The sequence below is a fragment of the Myotis davidii genome, unplaced genomic scaffold, assembly GCF_000327345.1.
Source record: "Myotis davidii unplaced genomic scaffold, ASM32734v1 scaffold204, whole genome shotgun sequence".
In the NCBI taxonomy this organism is placed as follows: Eukaryota; Metazoa; Chordata; class Mammalia; order Chiroptera; family Vespertilionidae; genus Myotis; species Myotis davidii.
This window is the reverse complement of record NW_006299715.1, coordinates 5,105,027-5,129,874: the sequence shown is the minus strand read 5'-3', so window position 1 is coordinate 5,129,874 and position 24,848 is coordinate 5,105,027.

Genomic DNA, 24,848 nt, shown 5'->3' with positions numbered 1-24,848 from the left:
CAAGGTTTCAGAAAACAAATAATCTGTTTTCTCTTTTCTACTTTTGCCTTTACTAGAATTATCTCATGAAGTTGAAAATATACTGTATGAACTTTTCTATGTCTGGCTTTATTCATTCAGGATACTGTCATTAAGATTTTCCCATGTAGTTATTAAATCAGCAATTTTCTTTTCAATGCTGATAACTACTTCTTTGTATTAATGCACCATAGCTTATTTATCTATTCACCTGCCAATGGACCTATGGCTGTTTCCAGTTTGGGGACAATATAAATAAAACTGCTATGACATTCATATACAGGTCATTGAATGGACATTTGTTTTCATTTGTTTTGAATAAACGTCTAGTAGTGAAATTGGTGAGTCATTTGGTAGTTGTACACTTAGCTTTGTAAGAAACTGTCAACCTGTTTTGAATAGGTTGTACCATTTTATATTCCCATCATCAGTGTTTGCAAGTTCCAGTTACTCCACATCCTCACCAGCACTTGGTGTGATCAGCCTTGTAATTTTAGTCATTCCACTGGGTTTACATGAGTATTTTATTATCTTTTTAATGTAAAAACCTATCTATTTTTATTTTTTAATGTTACATGCAATAAACATTAATATTTCAAGAAAATGATTTTAAATATAATGTTGCATGCAATAAAAATTAATATTTCAAGAGAAAATATTTTAAATATAATAATATTACCAAAACTGTATTAACATAGTATAATATCACAAAAGTTGCAGAAAATATTAAAAATCTGCAAATAACAGGATTACTTCTATATATTCTAAAATATTTTTTCCCTCTGGCTCTATTTTGGTTTATTAGTTTATGTTGTTCATTATATACCATAAATCATGAAATGTACAGAACAGGCAAATCTATAGAGACAGAGAATAGTTTAGTGGTTGCCTGGGGCTGGGGTGGGGGCGAGGATTCTTCTTTAACTTTTTGAAGAAACTCCATACTGTCTTCCACAGTGGCTGCACCAGTCTGCATTCCTACCAGCAGTGCACAAGAGTTCCTTTTTCTCCGCATCCGCCCCAGCACTTGTCATTTGTTGATTTGTTGATGATAGCCATTCGGACAGGTGTGAGATGGTACCTCATTCTCGTTTTGATTTGCATCTCTCGGATGATTAGTGACCTTGAGCAGGTATTCATATGTCTCTTGGCCTTCCTTATGTCCTCTTTTGAGAAGTGTCAATTTAGGTCCTTTGCCAATTTTTTGATTGGATTGTTTACCTTCCTTTTGTTAAGTATTATGTTTTAATTTACATTTCCTAATGACTAATGATTTTTAGCATCTTTTTGTTAATTGGCCGGTCATATATCTTCTTTTGTAAAGTACCTGTTCAAATATTTTAACCCACCCCCCCTTTTTTATAAGTTGTCTTCTACTAAGTTATAAGAGCTCATTTATATAGTCTGGATGCAATATTTTTTATCAGTTTTATGTACTGTTATATTTTCTCCCGGTCCATGCCTTCCCCTTTCATTTGTATAAGAACAGATTTTAATTGTGAGATGAATCCCAAATTATCCATTTTTTTCTTTCTGAATCATGATTATTGTGCCCTAAGTAATTTTTGCCTGTCCAAGATCACAAAGAATTGCTTCTATGTTTTGTTCTGGGAGTTTTAAAATTTTAGTTTTTACATTTAGTTTTTACATTTTTACATTTACATGAGGCTCTCCCAATATTAGGGCCTCAAAGCGTAGGAAGCAAACGTCGACAGAACTGAAGATAGAAAGAAAAATAATAATTTTGGTTGGATATTTCAATACCTCTCTCTCAATAACTGTCTTTGTCAGCTCAGGATGTCATCACAAAATACCACAGCCTGGGTGAGTTAAAGAACAGAAGTTGCTTTCTCACAGTTCTGGAGGCAGGAAGTCTGAGATCAGAGTGTCAGCATGGTCAGGTACAGGTAACAGCTCTCTTTCTGGTTTGCAGACAGCCACCTTCTAGCTGTGTCCTCACCTGGCAGAGAGAGAGCAAGAGGGCATGCAAGCTCTCTGGTGTCTTCAAATACCATCGCACTGGGGGTTAGGACTTCAACATAAGAGTTTGTGGGTGACACAATTCAGTCCATAGCAATAATCAGTAGAATGGAAAGCAGTAAAGGACATAGATTTAAGCAACACTTTCAACCAACTTGATTTCATTGACATTTATAGAACACTCCAGGCAACAACAGCAGAATAAACATGTTTTTAAAATGCACACTGAATATTTACTGGGATATGTCATATCTCTAGGTCATTAAAATTTTTCAATGAATTTAAAAATATGTTCTCTGACCACAATGGAATTTTATTAGAATTCAGGAACAAAAACATTTCTGAAAAATGCCTAAATATTTGAAATGTAAATAACACATTTCTAATACCCATGGATCAAAGACATTTTTCAAAGGGGAAATTAGGAAATGTTTTGACTGTGCTGGAAGAAAATGAAAACCTCATATATCAAAGTTTGGGGGATGCCATTAACTTAGTACTTTTTAGCATTGAATGCCTATCTTTAAAAAAGACAGAAGGCCTCAAATAAACTTTGCACGTTAAAAAACTAGAAAATAAGAGCAAAGTAAGTAGAAGAAAAAAATAATAATAATAATAATAAAGATTTTAGTGGAAATCAACTAAGTAGAAAATAAATGGAGAACACCACAAAAATTTGTTCTTTGAGAAGATGGAACAGTTATATGCCAATAAATTCAAATTAGATGAAATGGTCAAATTCCTTGGAAGATAAAATTATCAAATTTTACATATGAAGAAATAGATAATCTGAAATAATGCCAATCTTCACAAACTCCTTCAAAAAACTGAGAAGGAGAGACTATTTCCTAACAAAGACCATGAAGCTATAATTACCCTGATACCAAAACCAGACAGAACATTACAAGAAAACAACTGATAACCCTTTGTGAGCATAGATGAATACATTCTGAACAAATTTGATCCAATCAACCCTTCATACATTACTAGTGGGGATTCAAAATGGAGCAGCCACTTTGGAAAATAGATTTTAGTTGCTCTAAATGTTAAACATGGCTACCATATATTTCAGCAATTAACTATTATTTAACTATTAACTGGCACATTCTACAAAGTAGCTGAGCTTCAAAAACAATATGCAAAGTGTAAGAAGCCAAAAGACAATATATTGTATGCTTTAATATATGAAATGTCTAGAAAAGGCAAATCTATAGAAACATAAGTTAGATTAATGATTGCCTAGTGCTGTGTGGGAGGGTTGAATGAGGGAGATCGATAATGGGTTCAGGATTTCTTTTGGGGGGAGGTCATGAAAAATATTCTAAAGTTAGATTATGGTGATTGTTGTACAACTCTAAGATAATTAAAATCATTCAATTTTATACTTTAAATAGGTGAGCTTTATGGTATCCAAATTATATGCCAATAAAGCTACTATTCAATATCCAACAATATATGAAAAGGATAATATAGCATGACTTAATAATACATAAAATATATATTTATACATAAAAGTGGGGTTTATTACAGGAATACAATGTTTGTAACAAATTAAATATTAACAAACTAAAAGATAAAAGCCACATTATCATTTTAACAAACGCAAGGAAAGCATTTAACCTAATGCAACATCCATTCCTGAAAAAACCTACCAGAAAACTAGGAATAAAAGGAATAAATGGCACCTACAAAAACCCAACAACTAACATCATACTTAATGAGAAAAGACTGAATGCTTTCTCTGTAAGATTAGTAACAGAGCAAGAATGTCTGCTCTCCTCATTGTTATTCAACATTTTACTCAAGATTAAGCCAGTGAAAAAAGGCAATATTTAAATTTTTAAATATCAAGGATAGAAAGGAAGAAGTAAAACTGCCTTTATTTGTGGATAATAAACATCTATGTAGAAAGTACAGTCTATAATAATAAAAGTGTAATATGCTAATTAGACCGGACGACCTTCTGAATGACCTGACACCCACTGGCACCAAGCCAGCCAAGACAGGTGCAATGCAATTGGTCGGGGGCCCCGCCATTGCCCCATGATCCCCTCGCAGAGGGAGGCCCATGCCACCGGCTGGTGGGGCGATGTATGGGTAGGAGGCTCCACGATCACCCAAAAGAGGGAGGCCCAGGCAACCAACCAATGACAGGCAGGCTGCAGCAGGTGGGCAGGGCCTCCCTCTGCAAAGGAAACCTGGGTCCCAGGTGCCAGAGGGAAGCCAGTGCCAGCAGGAAGGCCTACTCTTGCATGAATTTTGTGCATTGGGCTTCTAGTAAATTTATAAAAGTTACTGTAATCAATCAATGAATTTAGCAAGTTTTAGTACACTAGATAAACCAAGTAAAAGCAATTATATTTCTATACACTAGCAATAAATAATCAGAAAGTAAACTTTAAAAACAATCAGTTTACAATAGATTCAAAATATATGAAATACCTAGAGATAAATGGGACAAAATATATGAAAAACCTGTACAATAAAAATTACAAAATATTACTTTAAAAAATTGAGTATGACATAAATAAATGGAAAGACATACTATGTTCATGGAACAGAAGATTCTATTTTTTTAACATGTTAATTCTTCCTTAATTAATGTATGGATTCAAAGCAATTGCAATCAAAATCCAAATAGAATTTTTTACAAAAATTTGACATGTTTATTCTAGAATTCATGTAAAAATGCAAAAGACCTATAATAATCAAAGCAACTTTGAAAAAGGAGGACAAGTTGGAGAAAACGAACTGTTTGATTTCATGACATAAAGATGCAGTGATAAAGAGAGCGTGGTGTTGACATAATGATACACAAATAAAACAGAATAAAGAAATAGACCCACAAATGTATAGAAAACTCATTTTCAACACAAATACAAATTCAATTCAGTGGAGAAAAAAACATATTATTTTCAACAAATGGATTGGAACACCAAATGCAAAAATTAATTCAAAATTGATCATAGACTTAAATGTAAAACCTAAAACTATAGAACTTCAGGAGAAAAATCTTTGGAACCTTTAGTTAGGCAAAGATTTCTCAGATATAATACATTTTTCTTAGTCAATAAAAGAAAACATTATAAATTGGACTCCATTTGAATTTAAACCTTCTGCTCTTTGAAGGACACTGCTACAAGAATAAGATGAGCAACATAATGAGAGAAAATATTTGTAAATTATACATCTAAAAAAAATTGTATCTAGAATATATTTTTAAAATCCCAAAGTTAAATAACAAGAAAACACATCTAGAAATCAAAGCCACTATGCCTGATCAATAAACAAAAAGCAACACTTGGAAAAAAATGAAAACAAAACCCAAACAAAAATCAATAAAAAAGACACTTTACCAAATAATACATACAGATGGTAAATAAGCCAGTGAAAGTGCAGCAACATTAGTCATTGTACCACAGTGAGATACCACTAGATACCACTATTGGAGAGGCAAAAGTTAAAAAAGACTGGTACAATCGCTTTGGAAAACATTTTACGGTTTCTTAAAAAGTTAGATCCATGCCTACCATATAATCCAGTTAGTCCAGCCTAGGTATTTACTCAAAAGGAATAAAAGTATATATCCATTCAAAGACCAGTACATGAGTGCTCACTGAAGCTTTATTTATAATTAGTAGCCTGGTGCATGAAATTCGTGCATGGGGAGTGGGGGGTCCCTCAACCCAGCCTGCACCCTCTCTAATTGGCTCCTAACCACTCACCTGCCTGCCTGATCACCCCTAAGTGCCTCTGCCTGATTGCCCCTAACCCCTCTGCCTGCCTGCCTAATCGCCCTAACCTCTCTGCCTACCTGCCTGATCTCCTCTAACTGCCTCTGCCTGATTGCCCCTAACCTCTCTGCCTGCCTTCTTGATCTCCCATAACTGCCTCTGCCTGCCTGCCTGATCGCCCCCAAGTGCTCTCCCCTGCTGGCCTGATCTCACCCCCAACTGCCTCTGCCTGTCTGATCACCCCTAACTGTCCTCCATGCTGGCCTGATCTTACCCAGTCTCTTGTCTGTCTTTGTTTTTCTCAGCAGTCCTCCAGGCCTCCCTGCCTCCCTCTTCCTCTTTGCCGGCTGGGAGGGGGCAGGGCCATTTGTCGCTGGGCAGGTGCTAACTCTGTTGGTGGGGGTCCTCCCAGGCCCTCAGCACACAGGGAGCCAGGCTGCCCGCCATGATGCCTGTGGTGCCGCCCACTTCCTCCAGAGCCAGGCGAGCTCGGAGAGCAGGATCTTCATAGAGGCCTCGCTGGAAACAGGTCAGGGAGGGCATTTCAGGGACAGTGGGACTGAGGGAAGTGCAGCGGAGGGGCGGGGGAAACATGCGCATGCCATGGTCCCGGACTGTTGTGGGCAGGCATGGGTGACAGCGCACTGGGGGACATTCACACATGAGGGTGGGGGAGAGGATGCACTCAGCGGAGGCCTGCGCAGATCTACAAACCCGCGTGGTTCAGCCAGGAGGACGTCAGTGTGGCCCGCCATGGTGGCTGTCCCTGCAATCGTGCACCTTCTGGGCCAAGAGGCTGCACCTGGGATCAGCCAGCAGTGAGGGCGAGGGTGAGAGCGAGGGTGGTGGCTTAGAGGGGGCCTGTGCCACTGCAACTGCCTCCTTGCCAGGCAGTGCAACCTCTGTCAGTGGGGTCCTCCCAGGCCCTCAGCACACAGGGAGCCGGGTTGCCCTCCGCAATGCCTATGGTGCTACCCACTTCATTCGGAGCCAGGCGTGCTCGGAGGGTGGGATCTTCACAGAGGCCTTGCCAGAAACAGGTCGGGGAGGATGCCTCAAGGCCGGTGGGACTGAGGGAAGTGTGGCAAGCCAGCAAGAGTGCCCCGCAGAGAGCAAACAGCAGGGCCTGCTTGTAGGTCACTGTGGCGAATGGGCGAGCAGGCTAGCAGGCCCTGCTGTCTGCTCTTTGCAGGGCTGCTGACAGGCGGGGCTGACAGGACCGGCCACTCCAGTGGGGCTGAGGGGACTGGGCACACCATCTTGTGGCTATGTGTGCTGCCAGAGCCCCTCCTTTATTTTTTTCCAGCTCCTCGAGCAGAGGCCAAGGCCACTCCTTGAGTGGAGCCCAGGGCCAGCAGGAAGCTTGGCTTCCTTCGTCACCAATAGCAACCCAAGCCTCCTCCTTGCTCCAGCTCCATGGCCAGGGCCATCTTCAGTCATATTCAGTCTTCACTCCGCACCTGCGTATGCAAATTAATCGCCATATTTGTTGGGTTAATTTGCATAGTCGCTCTGATTGGCTAGTATGTGTAGCGGAGTGGCGGAGTGACAGACTGTTGGTTAATTTGCATGTTTCTCTTTTATTAGTGTAGATAGCCCAAAACTGGAAACAACCCAAATGTCCCTCAACAGGTCATTAAATAAAGTGTGATACATCTACATGTGAAAACTATTCAGCAATATAAAAGAATGAATTATTGATACATGCTATAAATGGATAAAATCAAAACAATTACAATGTATGAAAGAAGACAGGAAAAAAGGAACTCATACTGCATTGTTTCACCTATAATAGAGTTTTAGGAAATGTAAACTGATCACCAGGGACAAAAAGCAGACCAGTGCTTACCTGAGGATGAGGCTGGGGAGGAGAGATTATAAAGGGGCACAGGGAAACTACTGAGGTGATTAAGATGCTCATTATCCTGATTGTGGTGATGTTTTTGCAGGTGTATGCATATGTCAAAACATTAAATTTTACACATTAAATATGCACAGTTTACTGTAAATCAATTATACTTCAATAGATTTGTTTAATAATAAATAATTGAATAATTTATGCTTCCTGACTGAACCTTAATTGCTATAATAGAAACTAAAGAAGGAAAGGAGGAAGGCAAGGAGGGATGAAAAAAGGGAGGGGTGGAGGGAGGAACTCAGTAGTGTGGAATTAAATAGAACAGAAAAAAAAGAAATAAATGCAACAAAATGCAATGAAAAGGTTCCATTCCTTTCAAATCCCCCCTGCAAAGTTTTTCCAGATAAACTAGAAAATTATATGAGAATCTTTATTGCTGCAATTATATAAGGAAAAAACAACTCCAAGATGCTTTAGCATTTGGTGGCATAGAATCCTATATAATAAAGAGCTAATATGCTAATTAGACCAGACAACAGAATGACCAGAGGGCAGGGAGCAGGCCCGCAGAGCCATGACGCAGCCAGGTCTTCAAGGGCCAAGGCAGCCAGGGCTGCAAGGGCCTACCCTTGCATGAATTTTGTGCATTGGGCCACTAGGTAGAGATAAGAAATGGGACCCCTTGGGGGACATCCCTCTCACAATCCGGGACTGCTGGCTCCCAACCACTCACCTGCCTGCCTGATTGCCTCTAATTGCTTCTGCCTGCCAGCCTGATCACCCCCTAACCACTCCCCTGCCAGCCTGATTGACGCCTAACTGCTCCCCTGATAGCCCGATCACCCCCAACTGCCCTCCCCTGCTGACCCAGTTGCCCGAACTGCCCTCTTCTGCCGGCCCGGTAGCCCCCAACTGCCTTCCCCCGCTGGCTTGGTTGCCCCCAACTGTCCTCCCCTGCTGGTCTGATCACCCACAACTGCCCTCCCCTGCTGGCCATCTTGTGACCACACGGGGGAGGCCATCTTGTGCAAGGGGGTGATGGTCAATTTGCATATTACCTCTTTATTATATAGGATGTTTTGACAAACTTTTACTTGAACTTTTTTTTCAAATCGATATTTCTAAAGGAAAAAAATACATTCTATAATTTTGTCCAATATATTTTATAGGTATACAATGTCTTCATTTTTTTGTTTTAAGTAGTTAGTTGACAGGTTCAGTTAAGGAAGGGGGTCATTTACTGCCTAGTTGATGGGTCCAGCCCTAGAATCTTGCTATTACAGAAAAGCACTCCTGCAATAAACATGTGTGCGTTTCTAGGGAAATTAAAGAATCCTTGTGACAGAGCCTGCTAAATGACCTGAATGTCCAGTCTCTCCTTCTTTCCTTTTAATATCCCATCCCCACCAAAATGGTTTAGCATGGCCTGTGGCCAATCAACTGGATACAACATTTCCCAGGCTGCCTCGCAGTTAAATATGGCAATGTGACTAAGTTATTATCAATGGAATATAAAGGGGAGTGATGCGTGCAACTTTTACATCACTTTCTTAAATGGGAATCACTTTCCCTCTGATTTTCCTTTTTCCTCTTCCTAAACACTGAAACATCAATGTGGCCATAAAATACCAGCATCAGAAATGCAGATGTGGACAACACCCGAGTCAGTAGCGGGGCAACATGATTGAAGTAACTGGATTCCTGGCTGACTTGGTAAGGAATTTCCTGTCTTAGACTACTCCTTCTATCTGGAACATCAAATGAGAGAGAAATAAATTTATCTTTTATTTGAGCCTCTAGTTTGGGGTCTCCTTGCTATAGCAGCTTCGTTTCTTCACAGATAGTTGGGGATCTTGGCTTTTACCCACCTAAATTCAGTATATTTTTTGGAACAAAAGAGATGCGAGAAGAGTTATGAATAAGAAGAATAAGAACATGATCATAGTGAAGGTGAAGAAAGGAAATTCCTATCCAGAGGCAAAGAAACGAAAGAAAAGAGATCTAAGGATACTAGAGGTAGAGGACTTGGCTACAGAAGGAGAGAAGAAAGAAAGGAGCGATTTCCTGGGATCGAGACTCAATTTAAATCAAGAGAAATTTGAAAATTTCCCAGCCAAGAGCATTTCAATTTTCTCCCATAATTTAAAGTCAATAATGTATTTGGCAGCGGTGAGTTCTCTAATTATACAGGCAAATGTGTTGATGGAGTAAAGTGGCATCTCTCCCCATAAAGCAAATGCCCTTCATTGTGCAAATATCACAAATGGCTCTGAGCTCTCCATCTTTTAATAAAGTGGATTTTCCTCTAATTTTTCAACTATACAGAAATAATTAAGAGTCAGAAACATATTTATCTTATTTCCCACTTATCCCTATCTAGTCTGCATAGCATACTTCAGGAAATGTGCTGGTTCATGATTCTTTGGTCCTTGTAAAATGAAAGTAATTTAATCACTTTTAGGATGTGATATTGCCATCTAAAACTGAAATAGGTGTCAAAGGACACCCCTATAAGTCTAACATGCAAATGCGGCATTTCGCTGGCTTTGCCCTGCCACTGAAATGCAATCCTGAACTCCCACAATTCCTTTCCTAGAAAACTTGGCCAACATCCCTCCCCATCATCTGTATTTCCTATTTCTGGCTATAATGCCCTATAAGTTAATTATGCCTACAATAGGACTGTATCACAATCTCAGCAGCAGACAATAATAAAGACTTACCAGTCTTCATCTCATGGTTGTGGGTAGACTGATTTGCACTGGGCTCAGTTGAGCAGTTTTACTGCCCTCACCCTGGCTCACACACATCCAAAGTCAGAAGACCCTAGAATGGGCTCAACTGTAGAAACTAGTCTCTTGCTCCGCTTGTCTATCATCCTGCTCCGGGTATCGAGAAGCAAACTCAATCATGCAGGCTTGTTTCAAGCCTTTGGTCACCTCATGCCTGTTAACATTCTGTTGGTAACGGCATGTGTCTGAACACAAAACCAAGGAGTAGGGAAATACACTCTGCCTCCTTCATGGAGTAAACCGCAAAGTCACTTGGCAATGGGCATGTACAGAGTGAGGCAAAGGTAGGTTTACAGTTGTAAGTATGCGAAACAGAGTTTATTCTTGTATTATTATTATTATTATTTGTTAGTCATTGTATTATTTTCCATACAAACAACTGTAAACTTATCTTTGCTCACCCTGTATATATGGAGAAGTGAAGAATTAGGACCATTAATGAACCCTACTGAAATCCATTGTATGGGCACTGAAAAGAAAAACTCTTTTCCATACTTTATTTCCAATAGTTCTAACACCAGATGTGTGTGAGATTTCTCTAGCCAAGCAATTCTCTTACACCAGCTGGGTGTCTTACAATTCAGTTCTGACATTACCTGGGGGTAGAGCCCACAGGGTAAGCACTCAGTCCCACTTTAGACAGGTTGTCACCTGCGCATATGGCCCACCAGTTATAAATCAGAGGTTCTCACCCCCCCTTTAGATTTGATAATTTGCTAGAGCACCTCACAGAATTTAGGAAACAGTTTACTTACTAGACTACCAATTTATTATAAATTTTAGGAACAGCCAGATGGAAAAGATGCAATAAGGCAAGGTATGGGGGAAGTGGCACAGAGCTTCTGTGCCCTCTCCAGGTGTGCACCTTCCCAGCATCAATCCCAAAGTTCTCTGAAACCCATACTTCAGGGGTTTTATGGAGGCTACAGTATGTAGTCATGATTGATTAAGTCATTGGCCACTGGTGATTAATTCAGCCTCCAGCCCCTCTCCCCTCTCCAGAGGGGAGTTCAGTTGGAACTTCCTATTCTATTTTGTCTCCTGCTCCTGTCTGTCACCTTTCCTTCAAATGTCCTTCCTAGACCTGGTCAGGGAGCTCAGTTGGTTAAAGCATCATCCAGATACACCAAGGTTGTGGGTTTGATCCCATCAGGGTACATATAAGAATCAACAAGGAATGCATAAATAAGTGGAACAACAAATGAATCTCTCTCTCTCTCTCTCCACAAATATCAATCAATAAATAAAAATTAAGATGTGCTTCCTAAACATCTCCTAATTCAGATATAGTTGTAACTACATTGGTATAGTAAAATCAGAAACTAGAAGTCAGCCAACATATTCACATTTGGGTTTGTGACTAACCAACTATGTAACTAATGAGAACTTTGGAAATAATCTCTTCAAGTTTCTTTCCAAACTTCTAGTTCTCAGTTCTATGTTTAGTCTACAGTCCCATTATTCCCTTCCAATTTCCCACAACCGTCGGACATTATTACCTTCATTCGTTTGTTCAGAAAACATTAGTTGGATGCCTTTTGCTTATTAGGCCCTATTCTAGGAACTGGGAATTCAGAGAAAAACTAAACCAAATCTTCATCTTCCAGGAATCACAATCTAGTGGATAAAACAAACAACTAAAGCGACAAAGACAATGACAATTTGTAGCGTAAGTGTCTGACAATTAGCGTTTTTTATTATGGTGTAAGTGCCTGTCATTAAGCTTTTGATTGCTGAGGTATCTATTTCAGAGACATCCATCTCTAATAAACACATTGCCAGCTACTAGATAAACAGCCAGGCCAACCCAACCCAGCTGTGAAGTTCCCTTTTTAGAAAGCACTGGTTGACTTAGATAAATGACTGCTTGACTGACCCTGCCTTTTTCTTCCACTTTAATCTCCAATCTTATGTTTTAAATTAATCAATAAAGAGTGAACCCAAGAAACCCTATGCACCCCAACCACAAGTTTAAGAGATCTCTCTCTCTCTCTCTCTCTCTCTCTCCCTCCCCCACCCCCACCTCGCTCTGTCATCCTGGGTGTGCAAGACCCTCCAGAGTTGAGTATTAAACCTTGTTTTTTCAATGTCCCTGATAGTTGTTGCCGAGGTGCATCTTTCAATTACAGTAAGAACCAGAAGGGCTGCTCTAGCCACAACATTGGCTCCAGATGGAGAAATGTCAGTGGGGACTGTCCACAAGCAGTGCAGGCCAAGGTGAGTGCCCGCAGGCGTTCCAAGCAGACAGCAAGGCAGCATCACCATCAATAGACTGAGACTAACACAGAATGCAATACTTCCATAAAAGTCTGACAGGGATCTAGGAAAGATTAAAGGGCACTTCAACCAAATAGTCTGTTTGCATTTATATTGCATAATGGTGAGAGATGCTAGAGGATTAGTCTGATAGATATAAAAATTTCAAGTAATGCATCTCCAGGATTGGACTGATCCTGTTTCTATCCCCAAAGTACCAAAAGGATTGTGGACATGTTTTAATCATGAAAAGATAGAATTGTGGTTGGAGGACTGAAAAGTCCACATTTTCTTGCTAGCTGTCAGTGGCTGGGAACCACTCTCAATGTCTACAGGTTTCCCATAGTTCCTTGCCTCGTGTGTCATAGTCAATTCACAACATAGGTCATTCTGTTCTCTTCCAGGCTACAACTTCTTCTAAAAGTTAGTCTGATTAGGTCAGGCCCATTCTGGATAATTCCCCCTTTGATTGACTTAAAGTCAGTTGGTTAGTAAAGTAATATTCACAGGTCTTGGCAGCCATCTTAAAATACTGCCTACTGCAGTATATATTTGAATATTTTTAATATTTTTAGAAATGAGAATAAAGAATGAAATTCCTGTCCGGCCAGTCTGTCTCAGTGGTTGAGCCTCAACCCAGGAACCAAGAGGTCACGTTTCAATTCCAGTCGGGGCACATGCCCACATAGTGGGCTCAATTCTATATTCCTCTCCCTTTCTGTCTCTCTGTCAAAAAAATGGAATTCCTTTTTACTTACATTTGTTTGTCAGATTGTGTTTTATTAACACTGCTAGAACACCAAATTCTGGATTTCGGTGTTTATGAAAGGGAGATTGGATGGGCACTAGGTCTTAAATCATGGAAAAGATTGGATACCTTGTGATCAGTTCTTTGTGTCTCTGAAAGTCTAGTTTCATATATCATAATATTAGACTCGCTGAACATATCCTTTCAAATAAATACCGACAACTATAAGGAAAAATATCAATATTTGTATTTAGAAAATGATTTCTCATTTTTAGATTTATCAAAATTGCCTAGGACAATAGCTAAGATTTGGAAACAGCCTATGTGCCCATCAGCAGATGAGTGGATTAGAAAACTATGGTACATCTACACAATGGAATACTATGCTGCGGTAAAAAAAAAAAAAAAAAACTCTTGCCTTTTGCAACAGCATGGATGGAACTGGAGAGCATTATGCTAAGTGAAATAAGCCAGTCAGAAAGGTTAATGGGGGGGATGAGGACACATTTGTAATACCTTAAGTAATAATAATAATAATAAAATTGCCTATGACAAGCCAAAAAAAGGACATTTGTCCTTATGAGAGAAAATATTTTTATATAACACCACTAACTATATAATAATAAGTGTATTTTTGCTAAGTTTATTTTTGCTTTAAAGATTTATTGAAATGGTAATTGGAAAATCTGAAAGAGCCACTGTAAAATGTAGGATGCTTAAAGGTATATTCTTAAATGAATCTTTATAAATTCAGGATTGAAAAAAAAACCCTGAAATATATTAATTTCCTAATTTTGTTGTACTTGACATATTTGACTTCATTTGACATTCACGATGATATCTGAACATTTTCTCTGCTCTCTCCATTTCACAGTGTGGGGAGCTAATATTCAGGTTAGGTGACTTCACCAAGACCACATCGCTGGTCAGGAGCAAACCCAGAAAGAAAGCAAACCTAGAATATTCAACTCCACAGTCCTTATATCTTTCCTCCATGCCACAGTGGTTTCTCCATCATTTATCCATTTATTCATTCTTTTGGCAAATATTTATTTTGTGCTTGTTGTGTATCAAGCATGGTTATAAGTTCTGGGTAATACGGTGGTAAAAATAGATTTACTCTTTGTCTTCATGGAACTGCTGGTCTGGTGCATTCAAAAGTACAGCTTCAGTTTCTCCTCCTGTGGTAAGCCTTCCCTCATCCACAGAAATACAACTAATTCCCCCATCTGTGCGTCCAGAGCAAGCTACACTAATACTTTCAGGGTGCACCACATATTGTATCTCGGTTTACTGTGTCCCAGACACTAGGTCAAGCAAGGTACCTTCCAGGCTCTCTTCCCAGGATGCCTGCCACACGAGTGGGGTGCACATCTGTCACACACCCGAGGATATGATGGAAAGGAAGGAAAGGAACACACAACCTGAGTTAGTTCTCGCTTTAAAGGAGGAGGGGAAGGCCAAACCATCTTAACTCAATGCAATTGCTAAACAGGAAACTCAAGTAATAACACAACAAAACTTATGAATTTAAAACATATGTCAGCTGCCGGAAAGAAATTGAGTTACTGAAAGTTGCTATCGTCTCCTTTCTTGCAGCAATAACTTTTATTCCATCAGAATTCCATCTTCCATAGACATTCTTTTAACATCATATTTTGCTGGACTATCGTCGCTGGAGTTTAACATTTTTCTCTGTTGCTCAAGAGCTTCTCCTAAGGGTACGTACTATGTGAGAGCAGTGGGTTGCCTATGAATTCTTGAGCGTTGTTGATCTAAATCTCTTCTTCCTCTGACTCAGAAAATGTGAAGTGATGTCATATTCAAACAGTGACCAGTTAAGAAAATCATATGACCAAAAATTAACAACACAATATGGTATAGTACAACATAACCTAATATGAGATCACTAATATAATATAAAGAGTTTCAATAAGAAAAAATATGTTTACAGAGGATGTCATTTTTTCTAAAACTAAAAGATTACTTATGGTTGCCCAGCTGGTGTGGCTCAACGGTTGAGTATTGACCCATGAACCAAAAGGTGAGATCTCCCGCAGGGGGCGTGCAGGAGGCAACTGGTCAGTGATTCTCATTGATGTTTCTATCCCTTCCTCCCTCTGAAATCAATAAAAATATATTGGGTTTTTGGGTTTTTTAAAAGACATCTATGGTTATTTGTCCTTAGAGGAAAGCATGACTTTTGGATGATTGAATTTGGTATTAAAATAAGAAGTTATTAATAACTGGGTATATATTCCTTACTTACAAGCTCTGGGACTCTGGCAAATCACTTAACTTTTTATAGATTTAGTTAATTTACCTATGAAATGGAAAAAATAATAGAATCTCCCTTGGAGAACTGTTGTGGAAGTTAAATGAACAGAGAATATAAAGTACATAGTTCAGTACCAGACAGAAGTGAGCTCTCGGTAAATGGTAGCAATTTGTGTGTATGCTAATACATTCCTTTCTGTATGTAGCAACCAAACTCTTGAGAAAGACTCTAAGATACAAATTAGAAAAAAGTCCACCCAAGTTCTCTACTGAAGAACAATAATTTCCAGCTGCTGGAGAAAAATATTGTAAATAACTCTACTTGAGTCTTTTATTAGATTTTTGCTTGACTAATGGGGCCACATCTGAATTTGGCATTTAGAAAACTCACAAAATTTATCCTTTTCAGAACTCAGTGGCATTCCATTCTCCACAGCTACATGTTTTTAGCATCATTTATCTATAATTTTTATTTTTCTATCTTCCTAGGAGAGTTCTCATTGCCACTACCTGGGCCTTTCCCTTTTTTCTAAATATTTACTTCTTTAGCAGAATATTCTTATTTTTGCTTACAAAATTATTCTTCTTGTATGCAATCTGAGTTCTGACAACTATTGCCACTCTCCTTGCCCTAACCCATGACAACCATGCAGGCTGACCACCTGCTTGTCATGTCAGTAAGCTCATTCTTCCAAGGAAAGCCTTCCTGTCTGCATTATGTAGGCAGAGAGCACCAGTGTTTGATCAACAAGACATGAGGACAACATTTAAAATAACAGAGCTTCTGTTCCATGAATTAATTTCACGAATTTTAGGTAAACATATTTTCTTAGGGATTATTCCAGGTACAGACCAGAAACAGAATTTTAACAACTATTTAATAATCTCCAACTTCATACCAAGCACTCAGCCAAGTGCTGAGGACACAGCATGAACAAGACAAATGTGGTTCCTGCCCTCACAGAACTTGGAGTCCAGAGGATGAATAGAAAAAAACAAATGCCAAACAAATAATTCCAATATAATAAAGTGCTAAGGCAGCGGTGGGGTAAGTAGCAGGGGTTATCAGAGTAAAGCAGAAATAATCATCTGAGCAATAAATACAATACTTCTGTACCCTCCTCCAATTCATATGGAAGCTCTACCCCCCAATGTGATGGTGTCTGGAGGTAGAACCTTTGGGGGGAAATTAGGTTTGGATGTGATCATGAGAGTAGAGCCCCTTTGATGGAACTAGTGCCCTTGTAAGAAGAGGATGAAATGAGACCTGGCTCGCTCTCTGGTCGGGAAGAGTCCTCACTTCCCAGCCTCCAGAACGAACAGCTGCTGGGTAAGCCACCCTGTCTGCACTGTTTTGTTATAGCAGCCTAAAGTGACTAAGACCGCTCCCCTCCACAGTGTCAGGCAATGTTTTTCAAAGTGTGGGCCCATCTGCCAGCTGTCAGTGGTCCACAGTGAGAGTGAGCATGGAAATGGGGAGTTTAAGTCTTTATAAACACGGAACTTGAGTACTTTTTTTATGTCTGTTAAATTTTAATGATCAAAAAATCTTTTCTTTGGTATGTTTTAAAATTCATTTTTAAATATAATACATTTTAATAAGAGTGTATAAAATGCTGGTCTGGGATGAAGTGTTCAGAGAAACACCAGCTCTTCACCACAAATGGCTTAAGAAGCCTTGCCCAGCAGAATGCACTTCACATTCTCTCCTTGCATCTGGGTGGAGCCAGGGGACCAGTCCTCCCCAGTGGTGAGTGAGGAGAGAGGATGTGTTCCACCTCTGGACCACCCTGGAAATGAGGTAATGCACCCCCACTCCCTGTTTTCATCAGCTGGACACGCATGATGCCAAAGTCTGAGGGACAGCAGAGCCACAAAGTGGGAGAAGTCTGGTTCCTAAATCATCATGGAGAGAAAAGCTGCCCATGGACCAGAAACATCTGTGTTATGTGGTTATTATGGTTTGAATTATGTTGAAGCCATAACTCCCAGGACCTCAGAATGTAGCTTCATTTGGAAACAGTCTTTACAGAGGTAATCAAGTTAAAATGGGCTCTAATCCGATATGACTGATGTACTTATAAAAAGGATGTACACAGAGACAGACATAGAAGAAAGACGGTATGAAGACACACAAGAAGAGCATGCCCATGTCACTGAAGTGATGCACCTGCAAGTCAAGGGACACTGAAGAGCAGAGGCTAGGAAATTCAAGTCCAGAATGGGTCAAACAGATTAAGTAACTCTTCCCTACCCACTTACACAATTTCTATAAAAATACTTAAAATATATTCCTGTCTGGATGTGCTCCATGCTATGATAGGTCTTTTCCGGGAGCCAGTCCATCCTTGCTGTTTCAAGGTACCTGGCATATATGGCATACTGTTCTTAATATGTTTGGTCACCTTCTTGGCACTACTTAGAAGACAGAACCTACACAGAACCTAGAGACAGAAGAACTTCACTGGAGAGAACATGGCAAAAGATCCTGGACAGAACCTGGCTACAGAACTTGGTTGGAGAACCTAGACAGAAACCGGCTGAAGAACCCGGCTACAGAACCTGGCGACCGAACCTGGCTGGAGAACCTAACGAGAGAACATGGCTACAGAACCTGGCTGGAGAACCTGGAGAACCTGGCTGGAGAACCTAGCAAGAGAGCATGGACACAGAACTTGGCTGGAGATTGTGGCTAGAGATCCTGGCAAGGCTGCTGATCAACTGAACACTGTCTCCGTGTGATTCCTTCATCGCCGACTCCGTCCACACCTTTGGGGACCCCTGGACCTACTGGGGTTGGACCCCAGCAGGTCTTAACATTTATCCTTATCACATGCTCCACTTTGTACTTCTTTATGGCTTCACTTGCCTGTCTGTTGTCTTTTCCCCCCACCAATGAGTTAAGTTTTCAAAGCCAATATCCCAAAGGCCAACCTGATGTAAAGGAATTAGTCACTATTTTCATACATAAAGAACAGAGTTTCCTTTCCCCTGACTGTTGGCATAACACTTTCCCCCACACTCCCACCTCAAAATGCACACGCCAAAAATGTTGATCTCACAAATGAGAGACATTTGCTGTAATAAGTGAAACAAACAGAAGAGGTTATTGTGTTTTGAAATTTGGGAATCTGGGACCTTCAAATTCTGCCTCAGAAAATCAGCCAAAGCTGAAGCAAGCTGTGTGTTTGAATTTCTTGGATGGGGACCACCTGTTCTTGGTGAACTCCAACGGATGAATCTGTTCCCATGAAACTTCTTTCATTGTGCCTTCCTCGTGTGCACACACCCTGGGCATTTCACAGATATTTGTGGAATCGAGGAAGGAAGAAAGGCAGGGAAGGAGGTAAGAAGGAAAGGCAGGGGGAGGGGAGGGAAGAAAGAAGGGAACACTAGCCAGCAAGGAGGAGGATGGAAAGGAAAAGAAAAAGCAAAGATATACAAGGAAAAGAGTGCATGCTGAGCTGTTGGATCTTCTGTTTCGGTGTGAGAGGAGGGAGAGATCACCTCAAAGCATCAACTATTTCTGCACAGAAGGTAGTCAACAAAAAGGGCAAAATGATTCTCCCCTTTTAAAGTCATACTCCAAGGTCCAAAAATGGGGTGATCCCTGAATTTCATGTGGATGTGGGTACCAGGCACCAAAAGCAACATACAGTTCTTGGGAGAGAGAAATGAGCCCACCATGTCCTAGAACATTGATGGCAAACCTTTTGAGCTCGGCGTGTCAGCATTTTGAAAAACCCTAACTTAACTCTGGTGCCGTGTCACATATAGAAATTTTTTGATATTTGCAACCATAGTAAAACAAAGACTTACATTTTTGATATTTTATATATTTAAATGCCATTTAACAAAGAAAAATCAACCAAAAAAATGAGTTCACGTGTCATAGGTTCACCATCACTGTCCTAGAACATTACCTTAGCCTTTTCTTTCTGTGGGTGCTGCTCCCCCATCTTCACCCACCTGCCTCCTTCTAGCCATTTAGGATTCAGACCAAATGGAATCTCCTGGTCAGACCCTTTGTGACCACGCACTAGCAAAATAAATAGCCCTTCTATTTGACTCTCGTCTTGGCACTTACGACTAGCTAGTATTTTTGTTTGTTTATCATCTAACGCTGCTCAAATGTACAGGAATTTTGTTCCTAAGGTCTTGTTTTCAGCTATACCCTAGTGCCTGAACAATACTAAAACAAAGAAAGCTTTTAATAAATGTTTCTTGAGTTAATGAATTCATGCTTCCTGGTCTTTTGAAAAGGAGGGTGATAATAGCTGTGGCCTAGGACATAGATTCCTACCATCTTTTCTAAACTGTTTTTAATTCCAGTTTGCAGTCAAAAATTAGTATGTGTAATGTGTTAATTTCTAAATTATATCTTCTTGTTTTCCACAGCTCATCTGTCCCTGTCAAATTTCTAAAGGGCTAAACAACACCTTTATATTATAATATAAATTATCTATGGGGCTTTATTGATTCTTTAAATAAGTGAAAAATATGTGTGTGCATTTCTATATAAAAATGGTATAGTTAACAATTTCAAACCTTCAAAACAGAATGTCGATAACTCCAGGCAGGTTTTCCAGAGTAATTCAATCAACAGAAGAAGTATTTCAGCACTTACAGACAAAAAGAGATGTTTACCAAATACAAAATTGGCCCACTGGGCAAGAAGTTCTGTGTATTATAATTATAGAGCTGAAAATTCTCAGAAATCCATGAATTATACAAATTTTATGCAAGTGTTTTTTTTCTATCATTCAATAGTTTCCATAGCAACTTTGTCATTAGATTGTGTATAAGCTACCTTGAAGACACAAAGCACCATTCTCTCAAATCTATTTAAAGTGAAGTACTATGTTATTTCTCAGCGTTATGTTCTGTCTCTTTCGGGAAAAAGAATACTGCCATCCTATAGGATGCTGTTGTGTTAGCTTCATGTTGCTGGGCTGGATGTAGTTTTAAATTCTCTCTTCCGTTCATGACTTCAAGTTGTTAAGAAGTAATAGGGCAAAAAAAAATTATAATGTGGAGGTATTTCCCTTTCTGGTGGAAAGAAAATTAGCAAACATGGGAGAAGTAATCAAGAACATGAGAGAGAAATTTAAAAGTTTCCTCTAAAGATTGCAATGGAGTGAAAATCAGGATATGTATTTGCACAGAGGGGTTTCTGGGACCAAGTATATTCTGTTTCTTTATCTGGATGCTGGTTACACAGATATGGTTAGTTTGTGAAATTGTAGGTACAGGAAGAATTGCCATTCCTACTGACACTGAAAGTACTGGTGAAAAACAAAGTCAATGGGGCCTGTATTTACATTTGTAAAATTTCCAAAGTATTCATATCTCTGGGGTGCCTCTACCTCTAATGTACATCTTAATGCCCTCTGACCTGGTGTTGGCTCTGTATATATATGTTTATCTGAGCAACGTATAGTTGTAATCATAACAACATCCTTCATAAGGATAATGCATGGTACTAAAAGCTATTCCTGTTTTAATAGTGCAATTCCTGTTTTAATTATCTCCTCTGGCACAATATAATCACCTACTTTCAATTATTATACTCATCATAATTAAGTCATAGAGACATTCTGTCTCTTAATATGTGAATAGTACAATATGAACAAAGGACAGAGAGTCAGAGTACAACTTGAAATGACTTACTCACTATTTTGCTGTTACAAAAATGTACTCCACTTTATACAGATTTTGTTCCTGCAGTATCAAAAGCAAATTCCAAGGCAAGCATTTCAAATAAGTGTCTACAAATGGTTTAAAAAGTTGCCAAGCAAAACAAAACAAAAATAGAGTCATAGAAACAAAGACCAAAGGGATGTTTACCAGAAGGAAGAAGTTGGGGAGTTGCGGGGGAAAGGGGAAGGAGAATATAGTCAATCATATTGTGGTAAGTTTACATGGTGGCAGATGATTATAAGAATGAGTGGGGTGGCCCTAGCCCGTTTGGCTCACTGGATAGAGTGTCAGCCTGGGGACTGAAGAGTCCCAGGTTCGATTCCGGTCAAGCGCATGTACCTTGGTTGCAGGCATATCCCCAGTACGGGGTATGCAGGAGGCAGCTGATTGAGGCTTCTCTCTCATCGATGTTTCTAACTCTCTATCCTTCTCCCTTCCTCTCTGTAAAAAATCAATAAAATATAAAAAAAGAATGAGTGGGGTGATCACATTATAAAGTGTAAAAATGTTGGATCACTATATTGTACACTTGAAACTAATATTACAGATGTATGATTGTATAGTAACTATACTTAAATTTAAAAAATAAATTAAAATAATGTTGCCCAAGAAAGTAGTACAAACCAGGATTTGAATCCCAGTTTCTTTGCTTATCAATGAATGATTTTTCAAAACTTCACTTTCTTCACATTTATATAACCCTTTCATCCAACCTTATTATCCTGGGGTACACAGTGATGTCATTCTTTTAATCTAAATTAGTACTTCTCACTCTGGCTGGTGTGGCTCAGTTGAGCATCATCCTGTGTACCGAGAAGTTGCAGGTTCCATTCCCTGTCATGGCACATGCCCTAGTTTCAGACTTGATCCCCAGTGGGGGTTGTACAGGAGGCAGATGATCAATGTTTTTTCTCTCTCTTCCTCTCCCTTCCACTCTCTCTTTTTTAAAAATCAATTTAAAAAACACATATTAAATAAATAAAGGCCCTGAGTGCCTGAAAAAAATTTTTTTTAAATTAATACATCTCAAATCCATGCTGTAACTCTCAGTCCATGCTAATTCCTAGGTATTCCCTCAGATTACAAGTACTGCTTTCTCTGTCCACAACAACCATCTCATTTACCATTGTGAGAGAATATCTTCAGCCTGTGCAAAAGGACCTCTTTCCTGATATTGACTGTCCATATAGCATAGACAATAAACTGCAGCATCCTGGGAAATCCCTGATCATTGTCTTCACTGCAATCTTCTACAATAGTTCCCCTGAGACTGGGATCAGCAGGGATTTTAGCATCAGTGATATATTAAGTCCAGGACCAGCCCTCTGCCTTTCCAATCACTGAAATCATGGACACAGACTTCTCCCTTTACTCCCAAGGCACACCTTTTGTTATTATTGCCATTATTATGTACGATAAACATTCAATAAACATTTGTTGGGTATGTCAATGAGTGGATAGATGAATAGAGAGCAGCTTCCCCTGGAATTGTGAAAATTAAGTGAGGGAATGCATGGAAAGTGCCTACATAAAGTACTACGTGACTTAAAAAAATATATATTAGTTCCCTGTTATTTCTGGTAGCAGCATGAAATCAAATAAAATCTCTAGTTTATGTTGCAAAGCACGATTTAAAAAGCAACAAACATCTACTTTTGAAACAAAAGAATTAATCTCTCCATGTCAGTAGTCATGGATGTAAATGAAATCAGCAATTAAATTTTATTTCAGTGTCAACATCCCTGAAACCGTACCTTCTAATTATGTAAAGCACTACTTAAACAATGAGTCCATAGATCTTGCTTCATCAGCTTGAACTACTGCATCAAAACATTTCTAGTTCTTTTAATAAAAGGATTGTTTTCATACTACAGCTTGGGGAAAGTAACAAAAGAAGGCAAGGCAGCAACATTTTGCCATACCAAGAGGAAAGCAGAAATTCTCCGAGAAATCTGTTTTCTTCTTTTTTATAAGCAACAGTGTTCAAATTCTTTGTCATACTAATTTTCACAGCTGTTAAAATAATTGTCAGTTTTATCTATATTTCCATAGAATTTTATTATACTTCTTTGAAAACAATCTTTAATAAACGGTTTCATATTTATTATTGTATCTCTTGATTTTGTATTGTGATTAATTATTATGACCACTGTACTCCAGGTTTTCAAATGCAAACAGTTTTATTCAGAGTTGTCTCCTACTCTTCATGGTCTCCAGAGGATCTATAACTCTGATGACACATTGTAGACATGAAATAAATATTTATGGTCGTAATGAAATGTGATACCACATATATATTATTTCAGTGAACAGAACCACACAACTATTGGTGAATAAATTCCAAACCTGTGTACAATTTATAATAATCATTGTTAAACAGAGTATTCCAGAATTGGGAGTCATTATGGAGCTCTAAAATTTTGAGGTACTGGGATTTTTAAAAATTAGAAAATATAGTCTTGAATAGGGGAACAAATGAGACTTCAATACACTTTCACTTCCTTCCCCATGCACATATCAACTCAGTAAATCCCTTCATTAGACTGTCCGTGCTTAAGAAGTTGACAGTGATAATGACCCCATAACCCTGTAATGATTCATGTCTGGTTAGTTCCTAATTGTCTTGTCAGGTCCATTGAAGCCAAACCACGTTCCAAGGTGGGAAATGAGGACTTCCCTGCAGGGGATACATCTTCCCTCTCAATCATTCCATGAAAAAGGTAATCCTAAACCAGAAAATGTAGTCTGAAGACTGGACAAGAGAGAGACTTCTTCCTCTGTCTACAGCTAAAACCAACTGGACATAGACACTGAGCTCCAGAGAGGCCTGGAATATTTCAGGTGCTGAAGCCCCCGGCCATGGAGAACCACATGGAGACCCACACTGGGTTTTGTGGCATCAAGAACAAGAGCAACACAGGCAAGGGATGATATTCTGGGATTACCAAGTCCTCTGAACTCAGAAGAACCAGAGAGTGAGTTCTGGCTGCTTTTGTGAGTGACCCCCCCCCCAAAAAAAGAAAGAAAGAAAACAGAAGTGACCAATTAGATGCCAGTAAGCCCCCAAGGATTATAGGGCAATCAGCAGAGAGTCTCTAAGGCAAGATTGGATGGATTATCTGCTAATATACAAGCCTGTGGGAATTCAGAATGTTACATTTGGGAATATCAATGATTTGTATACCAACCTGAACACACCAGTTACATTTTGGAAGAAGTATTAAATTAAACCTCTGAGAAGTTAGGTTTGAAATCTCAAAAGAAAGGATTCTGTGTTGTGGGAAGTAGAGAGTGTGTAGAACAGTGATACAAATTCTACAGGTGCAATATGTAGGAAGCAAAATAATTAAAGAAATTTTTAATGCAAATAAAACTTTTTTAAATTCCAGATCTTTGAGTATTCTTATATGAATATTCTTATATGAATTTACAGAATAGCTCTACACATTTTCACTGACTTGCATACAGCGTTTTAAAACTAAAAC